Genomic DNA, 10,055 nt, shown 5'->3' on the forward strand with positions numbered 1-10,055 from the left:
ATAGGTGATGCGCTAAAATCTAAGGATGCAGAGAGCAATGAAGATTTAGATGGGAATATTGAGATTGTTGTCACTAAAGTGAAACACAGCGATGCTGTAAAAGCATTAACATTGGGAATTCAGTGGGCTGAAGAAAACAACTTACCAATGCACGAAATTTTGCTTTTAAAGAACGTGAAAGAAAAAGCGACTGAATTAGCAAGCTCTAAGGCAGTTCAGAAAAAAATTGATAGTTTACCGTTTAAACTTGCATTTCTTTGTCTTGTATTTGTAATTTTTGTTTTGTCCTACATAATGTATTTTTATTTCTATTTAATGTTTGTGTACCTGCGTGGACATACAGGATGTGTATGTACATATGTACATACATATTTGTTTATACATACTTATTATGTATGTATGTATATTATAATTTGAAATATAAACATAATCTTCTTTGTAATTAGGGTACAATGATTTATTTATACCTAGAAAAAAAGCTATGTACATAGTATGTACATAACTATAAATCGGTTCAATTCGTGAGGTTGCAGTCAATAGCCGGGGTGTTGTTACAAAGAAAACTATTTGTTATATGTCAAGCTTTCGGTATATTTCACACAACTACAATAATAAGATTATATATCTTGTAAAAAATATATAAATATGGAGAACCTACTAACGTGAGAATTAAATATAACAAGGTTCAAAAACAGATAGAAAAACATTAAATGATGACAGTTGATAAGTAATAGATTTATTAATTACCATTCCTATCATCCAAATAAAATGAAAATTGATTTAATAAAATCATTAAAAAACAAAATCATCAAAATTACCCATCCCGATTTATGAAACCAAAGTTTGTCTGATTTCAGTAAAATTCTGATCCAAAATTCTTATCCTAAATCTTTAGTAAACAGAATTTTATTTTGTGAAAGAACAAACTTTCAAAATAATAATGAAGAAGTTGAACATAACAAGGTTATACCTTCATTCATATATAAATCACTCCCATACATTCAAGAATTGACACCAAAATTAATTAATGTATTCCGAAACAATAACCTCAAAATATCTAAAACAAATGTCACTTCTATATCTAAATTATACAGTAAACTAAAAGCTCCAATTTCAAATAAACAAAAATCCAATTTAGTATACAAAATTTCTTGTATGGATTGTTCTAAAACATATATATATATATATATATATATATATATATATATATATATATATATATATATATATATATATATATATATATATATATATATATATATATATATAGAGAGCAAACATCTAGACCTCTAAGTAGTCGCATCACTTCCCATAAGAGCGACTGTAGACGAAATGTTAATTCTTGTGCATTAACAGAACATGTTAATTCGGAATTTTGAAAATCCAAATATTTTAGATAGAGAAACCAATACAACTAAAAGAATATTTTTGGAAATGATACATATTAACAACGAAGAACATTCAATGAATAAACGAACTGATATTGATAGTCTTAGCAAAATTTACACGTACCTACTGAAATATGATAAAGAAAATAAAAGATCTAGTAATTCGAGTATGATTCAGAATTTTCCCACTTGACATTGTCAGCCAAAAATTTTTATCAACTGTCATCATTTAATGTCTTTCTATCTGTTTTTGAACCTTTTTATATTTTATTCTCACGTTAGTAGGTTCTCCATATTTATATATTTTTTACAAGATATATAATCTTATTATTGTAGTTGTCTTGACGAAGGTGTGAAATATACCGAGAGCTTGACACATTACAAAGAGTTTTCATTGTAACAACACCCCGGCTATTGACTGCAACCTCACGAATTGAACCGATATATATATATATATATATATACATATATATATATATATATATATATATATATATATATATATATATATATATATATATATATATATATATATATGAAAGTTATTGAGTGTCTTGATATAGAAACATAAGTTAATATCGGACATAGCACTCATGAAAGTGGCAAACCATAGACACGTGTTGGTGGCTCCGTGCATTTGTATTTCTATCTTTTGGTAACCAAGTGTTGCCCATCCTTACACTTGGCTGCACCATACTGATGATGGGCCAAAAGCCCGAAACACGTGTCTATGGTTTGCCACTTTCATGAGTGCTATGTCCGATATTAACTTATGTTTCTATATATATATATATATATATATATATATATATATATATATATATATATATATATATATATATATACAGAGATATTAACGAGTGTGTATAATATAAATCAAAAGGAGGAAATTCGTGGACAGTTTGCGGTTTGCCCTTATTTTTTGAGTGTTCTGTCCACGAATTTCCTCCTTTTGATTTATATTATACACACTCGTTAATATCTCTGTATTTATATCCTGGACTCGGAAGTCACGCAGGTAGCTATAGCTGCCTACGTGGTGATGTTAGATGATGCCTGGGAATTCTAGGTCTTCTAATTGAAACCACAAATGTGCGGTTAGCTCCTGTTGGTGACACCGTGCATATGTGATGTTTTTCATTTTTGGTAACCAGTTGTTGTCCATCTTTGCAATTGGCTGCACCGCGCTGATGAGGCCAATAGCCAGAAACACGTGTCCGCGGTGTCAGCTACCTGCGTGACATCCGGGTCCAGGATAAATACAAATAGTAGCTATAGCTGCCTCCGTGGTCATGTTAGATGTAGCCTGGGAATTCTAGGTCTTCTAACTGGAACCATAAATGTGCGGTTGGCTCCTGTTGTTGACTCCGTGCGTTTGTGTTGTTTCCTGATTTCGGCAAACAAGTGTTTCCCATCTTGAATAATGCAACTAATTTTCCTTTATTTTCAGTATTTTAATATTAATGTAAGTCACAAAAAGGATTTGAAGCTTTATAACTTCTGTTTAATTATCTGCGAGCGCTTTCGACAGCTGGTCGTACTATCATCATCTAGGATACACTGGGTACACAATTAAACAAAAGTTATAAAGCTCCAAATCCTTTTTGTGACTTACATTAATATTAAAATTATATATATATATATATATATATATATATATATATATATATATATATATATATTTATTATATATACAGTGTGACCCATTTAAAATGGAACCACCCCTGTAGAATGTGCATTTTTCAATCAATCTCAATTTTTTTTTATTGAAATATTAAGCATGAAAAACTGTATCTTGACACTAACTTTCACAATTTTACTTTCATTTCCAAGGCACTCTATGGTTTTTTTTGTTTGTCAAAAACGGCAAAAGTTTATTAGGCAATTTTTGTTTTCAAATTTGACTACACCACTGGATTCGTAGTCGTTATAAATCAAAACTGTCAAATTTTCATTAAAAAATATTTGTTAACAACGAAGTTACAACAACTTCAATTTTGAAAACAAAGTATTTGTTTGTAATTTTTATTCAGATTATAGACATATTTGAGATCTGACAACACTGTCATCACCAAGTAGAACACCAGTGAATTTGTACAGTGAAAATCCGAAGTCAACAGCTCAATGCGTTCTACAGTTATAACTCCTGAAAATATGGTAATGTGAGAGATTTGTGGTGCAAGCGTTTTGTAATAAAAATCTGACTACGCCACTGGATTTGTGGATATTCCCTTAAAATCATTCATTTGAGTGTAGGTTACGAGAAGTGAAAATTAAAATAAAAATTGAATAATTGAATAACAGAAAATTAAAAGTTCATTTTCAAGTTACGCAGTAGTAGACCAAGTTCAGAATCTCATGTCATGGGATCTCCCAATTGCGCTTTTACCAAATCTTGATAGAATCTTGAAGTATTAATGGTCATACTTGTAAGCTTTTTGGAAGTTTCCCAATAATAAATAATAGTACTTTTGTAACAGCGCACCTGGAAAATCACATTTTATGAGATTCTGAACTTACTCTACCTTCTTCTATAGCTGATGAAAACAAAATGTATACAAACAAGTTTCAAAGTATTTATTCAACAATTAATTGCCATTAAGAAAAAACTGATACTAAAATAAACATTGATTTAAAACTAAACATTCAAATTTTTGTGGCTTCTACCAAACCTCCATTAAGTTCAATACATTTATCGTATCTCTTCCGAATATTGTTTACACTATTTCTTATTTGTTGAACTGTAATTTCGGCACAAGCTTGTCGTATCCTTTGCATGAGTTCAGCTCGATTCGTTGGTCTTGTTCTGTATACTTTTTGTGTCAGAATACCCCACAGAAAAAAGTCTAATATTGTTAGATCAGGCGATCTAGGTGGCCATTCAATTAAGTCACTACCTCGTCCTATCCAATGATTTGGAAACTGGTTATTTAGCCACTCTTTAACAATCCTCGAATTGTGCACGGAACAGCCGTCGAGCTGAAAATATAAATTTACTTGTTCCGCAAGAGGCATTTCATCTATTTCGTCCGATAAATAATTGGTTATTTAGAAATTCCAAAAAATTTTGCCCGTTTATGTTTCCATCAAAAAAATATGGACCTATTATTCTATTTTGTACTATACCACACCAAACGTTAACTTTTTCGGAATATTGACTTTTACAATTTATGATCCAGTGCGGATTTTCCGTAGCCCAATACCGAGCATTTTGGGATGAAACTACCCCATTGGTGCTGAAAGAAGCTTCATCACTAAACATTATGCAGTTTAAAAAATGTCTTGTATTCAGGTACTCGCCTTGTGCCCACAAACAAAATTCCATACGTTTCACTTCATCACCTGCCTTTAAAGAGTGAAGAAATTTAGGTTTAAATGCTCTCATTTTGTTTTGTCTAAGACATCGTCGAATAGTCTCTCTCGGTAAGTTTAAATCCAAACTGGCGACTCGTAAACTTCTGTTTGGGTGGTTTCTAAAATAATCTAAAACAGCACCTTCGTTTAAATTTCTTCTTCGGTGATTATTTTTTAAAATATGTTTGCTGACTGCACCGGTTTCTTTAAACGTTTTGTTAATTTTACTGACGGTGCTTCTGTCAATGGGAAGTCGATTTGGATGTCTGTGATTAAATATCCTAGCTGCTTCTCTTTCACTATGATAATTGTCCCCAGAAATTCTCACAATTTCAATTCTTTCTTCTAATGATAATTGCAAAGCCATTATTAAATGCTCGTAACTAACAACTATTATTTTATTTATGATTAACTGTCAAAATCACAGCCTACTGTTGATTTATTATAAAACCTTTGCATAATGAGTTCAGCTTCCTCAAATTATTGATATCTCCTCTAAAAGATTGTTTTAGCTGAGTTATGAAGAATTTACAGGGAACAATTTTTGTCCTGCTCTCTGTTTTATTATTGAATAAATGATTTCCATGCTTTAAATCAATTTGATTTTAGCGGCTATGCGGAAGAATGTACTAAGTACTGCATAACTTGAAAATGAATTTTTAATTTTCTGTTGTTCTAGAATACACTTCTCGTAACCTACACTCAAATGAATTATTTTGAGGGAATATTATCCACAAATCCAGTGGCGTAGTCAGATTTTTATTACAAAACGCTTGCACCACAAATCTCTCACATTACCATATTTTCAGGAGTTATAACTGTAGAACGCATTGAGCTGTTGACTTCGGATTTTCACTGTACAAATTCACTGGTGTTCTACTTGGTGATGACAGTGTTGTCAGATCTCAAATATGTCTATAATCTGAATAAAAATTACAAACAAATACTTTGTTTCCAAAATTGAAGTTGTAACTTCGTTGTTAACAAATATTTTTTAATGAAAATTTGACAGTTTTGATTTATAACGACTACGAATCCAGTGGTGTAGTCAAATTTGAAAACAAAAATTGCCTAATAAACTTTTGCCGTTTTTGACAAACAAAAAAAACCATAGAGTGCCTTGGAAATGAAAGTAAAATTGTGAAAGTTAGTGTCAAGATACAGTTTTTCATGCTTAATATTTCAATAAAAAAAAATTGAGATTGATTGAAAAATGCACATTCTACAGGGGTGGTTCCATTTTAAATGGGTCACACTGTATATATATATATATATATATATATATATATATATATATATATATATATATATATATATATATACAGTGCTAGTCAAAAGTCCCCTCCCCCCCTCGTATCTTTGGAACGGGTATACTTATAATAATGAAATTAGGAGGGTGGAAATAAACGGATGTAGGCTTCTTAACTGGTCATAACAGGTGACGCAATAGTCATAAATGACGTCACAAGGCCACTGTGACTAAAAATTTTAAATGGGACCCTATGGCAAGTGACAGCTCGTTTGAAAGGTATTGAAAATACCTATTCAGTCATACCAATTTTGTTTGGGTTTCGGCTGATTTTGATTGATAAATTGAAGAAATACGAAAATTATTGTTTCGCATTTAATTAATAAAGATTTTAAAGTACCCCTCTGGTTCATTGTCAAAAAGGTTGACGTGTTTGAATTATCTACCTGTCAAAAGTGTTTATACCTTGAAAATTTACCTAAGCTATTGTTTAACGAGACGTTTAAGTGTTTACATAGGCAAAATGGTACGTACTGTAGCCGACAAAGTAGCAGCTATCTTAATAATTGGTGAATGTAGAAACAATTTCCATGCAGCGGAACGACTGTTTAATGAGAGGTACCCCGATCGCCCTATATCGAGGGTTTATTTGAGGGAGCTTCTTCGGAAGTTTGAAGCATCAGGTAGTGTTCAAGATGCCAAACGATCTGGTCGACCAACAATTAGTGATGACAAAAAAATTGACATACTTGGAGAAATGGTAGTGAACCCTACTTCTTCCACAGCCCAAGTTACGTCTATCTGTGAAGTCAGTCAAAGGACAGTACATAGGATGTTGGCTAAAAACAAATTTCATCCATACAAATTAAAAATGGTGCACCAACTTTCAGATGATGACCCCGACCGAAGACTAGAATTCTGTGAAACTATGTCCGATAAAATGAACCAACAACCAGGCTACATACAGACAATTTGTTTTAGTGACGAAAGTACTTTCTTTCTCAATGGAAATGTTAACACTCAAAATGTGAGGTATTGGAGTGACACAAATCCTCACATCTTTCGTGAAAAACATACTCAATTTCCAGAAAAAGTAAATGTTTGGGCAGGTATTTTGGGAAACCACATAGTTGGGCCTCTTTTTCTCAATGCTAACTTAACCGGTGAATTGTATCTGGAAATGTTACAAACTGATATTGAGGCGTTAATTCTTGAAATTCTAGAAGATAATCCAGATGAATTCGACAACTTGGAAATAACGTTTCAACAAGATGGTGCTCCTGCACACTATTACGGTGCAGTAAGACGTTATCTAGATGAAGAATATCGTGGTAGATGGATTGGACGACGAGGTTCGATCGAATGGCCAGCTCGGTCACTGGACCTTACACCATTAGATTTTTTTCTATGGGGGTACTTGAAATCTAAGGTTTACGCTACAGCACCTGACAGTATTGCCATTCTGAAACAACGAATTGTTGAAGAATGTAGGGCAATTTCCGCTGACACACTGGGACGAGTACGACAAGAGTTTAGCAATAGGATGCATTACTGCCAGGAAGTAGATGGAGCACATTTTGAACACTTATTATAAGAACTGGTTCTTAAATCTTTATTAATTAAATGTGAAACTATAATTTTCGTATTTCTTCAATTTATCAATCAAAATCAGCCGAAACCCAAACAAAATTGGTATGACTGAATAGGTATTTTCAGTACCTTTCAAACGAGCTGTCACTTGCCATAGGGTCCCATTTAAAATTTTTGGTCACAATGGCCTTGTGACGTCATTTATGACTATTGCGTCACCTGTAATGACCAGTTAAGAAGCCTACATCCGTTTATTTCCACCATCCAAATTTCATTATTATAAGTATACCCGTTCCAAAGATACGAGGGGGGGAGGGGACTTTTGACTAGCACTGTATATATATATATATATATATATATATATATATATATATATATATATATATATATATATATATATATATATAATAAATATTTCGTTTATATAGTTGAGTGGGAAAGCAGGGATTCAAATAACAGGGTGATAATTGAAAATACTTCTCAATACTACTTACTCACATATATATACAATCGATCGATAACATATTTGTACCAGCAGATGAAAATGAAGCACTTGCTTTGTTGAATGTTGAAGAAGAATCGTCATCCTTAGAAACGGATTCATCCAACAGTTCTTCTTATTGTCCTGTAGTCCATTCGAATTATGATGCCACATTAGAAAAACATTCCGTTGTTTATGTTGCAGGTTATTTGATCAAGAAATGTTTCAATCAGTTCAAATGTAAAGACTGTAAAGTTACTTTGGAAGTTTCTGAAGACATTGACAATGAACAAGAGCTTTTGATATTTCATAAAAATTACGATACGAAATATGAGAGTAGTTTGAAAACTCCAACACCATTATTAAAAAAATTCACTGTTATTTTACGTGGCGGAGTTTAGCAAAGCGCTATTTTTCCACTAAACCACGTTTAAAAAAAAGAAACATTACAAAAAATAAATGTCACTTTCAGGAAAATAGTAAAAATTAAATACAATTGTTTATGTTTGGATTACTGTTGACTGAGCAATTCAATTTTAAGTTTACTTTCGAATAGCGGTAGTGATGAATTTTTCAAAGATTCACTGAATTAATTATACATTGTTACAGCATTATATGTGAAGGATCGTTCATAGATAATGCTGTTATGAATCGGTATGTTAAAAGTATTATTAAATTTAATGTTTCTTGAATGTAACTGATGTCTGGGAAAGAGTTTTTTTACCAAATAAATGGGTTATTGTGTTTTTATCAGTTTGTGAATGAAACAGGCGAAATGCAATTCTCTTCTGTTTTGCATTTTTTACCAATTTAATTGATTGATTGAAGGGATCAACATCATCTCTGTTGTTCAAGCTGAATATTAGTCTAACTCTAATGCAAATGTTCTGTACTTTCTGAATTATTGCAGAGGTTGTGGAATCGATACAAGGACATAGACGACATCGCAATAATTGAACATATATATAGAATCAGTGCGTATGAAAAGGTAATTTTGAGTGACCTACAAAGATAGTGTCTGTTTGAATACAGATGTTTCAGTGTACCGTACGACCTTTGAATGAGAGTATTCACTTAATGAAAAAATCTGAGGTTGTAGTCTATATGAAGTCCTAAGGATTTCATTTTGTCAGTCAATTCCACAGAATGCAAATCAATATGCAAATGGATATTATCTATGGCCCTTTCACGATTTTTGGCTTTTCCAAAAATAAAATATCCTGTTTGAAAAAAAATGATCAAGAATATACATAAATATCTTTCCAAATGGTATACAACAAATTCGATTTGTTGTAATCATAGGAAATACATATAATTACCGCTGAGAACTCAACCGTTCGAATATTGCAAACAATTTTTAAGTTTGTTGAAAACTAGTCAACGAAACATGTGAAATTATCAATTATATTAAACATAACTGAACAATCCATCATTAATGCAATGAAAATATTATTTCTTGCAGATGAATACATATTTTTATTGTTATTTATTCATGTAATGAATACAACTTCTGAATGCTATTTTTGATTTCAATCTTTTTTATTTTATATTTCTAATTATGTTCATTTCTCGGGCAAGGGCCACAAAACGCAGGCAAAACGTAATACACGTATTGACGTATTTTGAGAAACCATATGTTATTGCCGAATACTTCGCTTCCCCATTGCACAACTTCGAACGTCAATTGCATTAAACATAGCACCCTGACGTTTTTGAGACACCCTGTATACGTCTCTCATTGGGATCGCACGTTAAAATGAATGATACAAGCGAGTATCATCCAAACAATCCCTTTAAAGATTTTGCTGTCAAATGCCCTCTTTGATGAACATTGCACAAATAAATGTCGGATGTAATTCAATATCCATATGGGCGAGTAGTTGTTTTGTTGGGGCTACGTCTCCCTACATTTCGAAAACAAAATTTTGAACCACCCCTGTATAACGTTAACCATTTTTTCCTTCTCCAAATCGAGAACGCTTTGCTCGATGGT

This window comes from Leptinotarsa decemlineata, unplaced genomic scaffold (genome assembly GCF_025532065.1).
Source record: "Leptinotarsa decemlineata unplaced genomic scaffold, Ldec_3_MD MMD2_tig00003308_RagTag_RagTag, whole genome shotgun sequence".
Classification (NCBI taxonomy): Eukaryota; Metazoa; Arthropoda; class Insecta; order Coleoptera; family Chrysomelidae; genus Leptinotarsa; species Leptinotarsa decemlineata.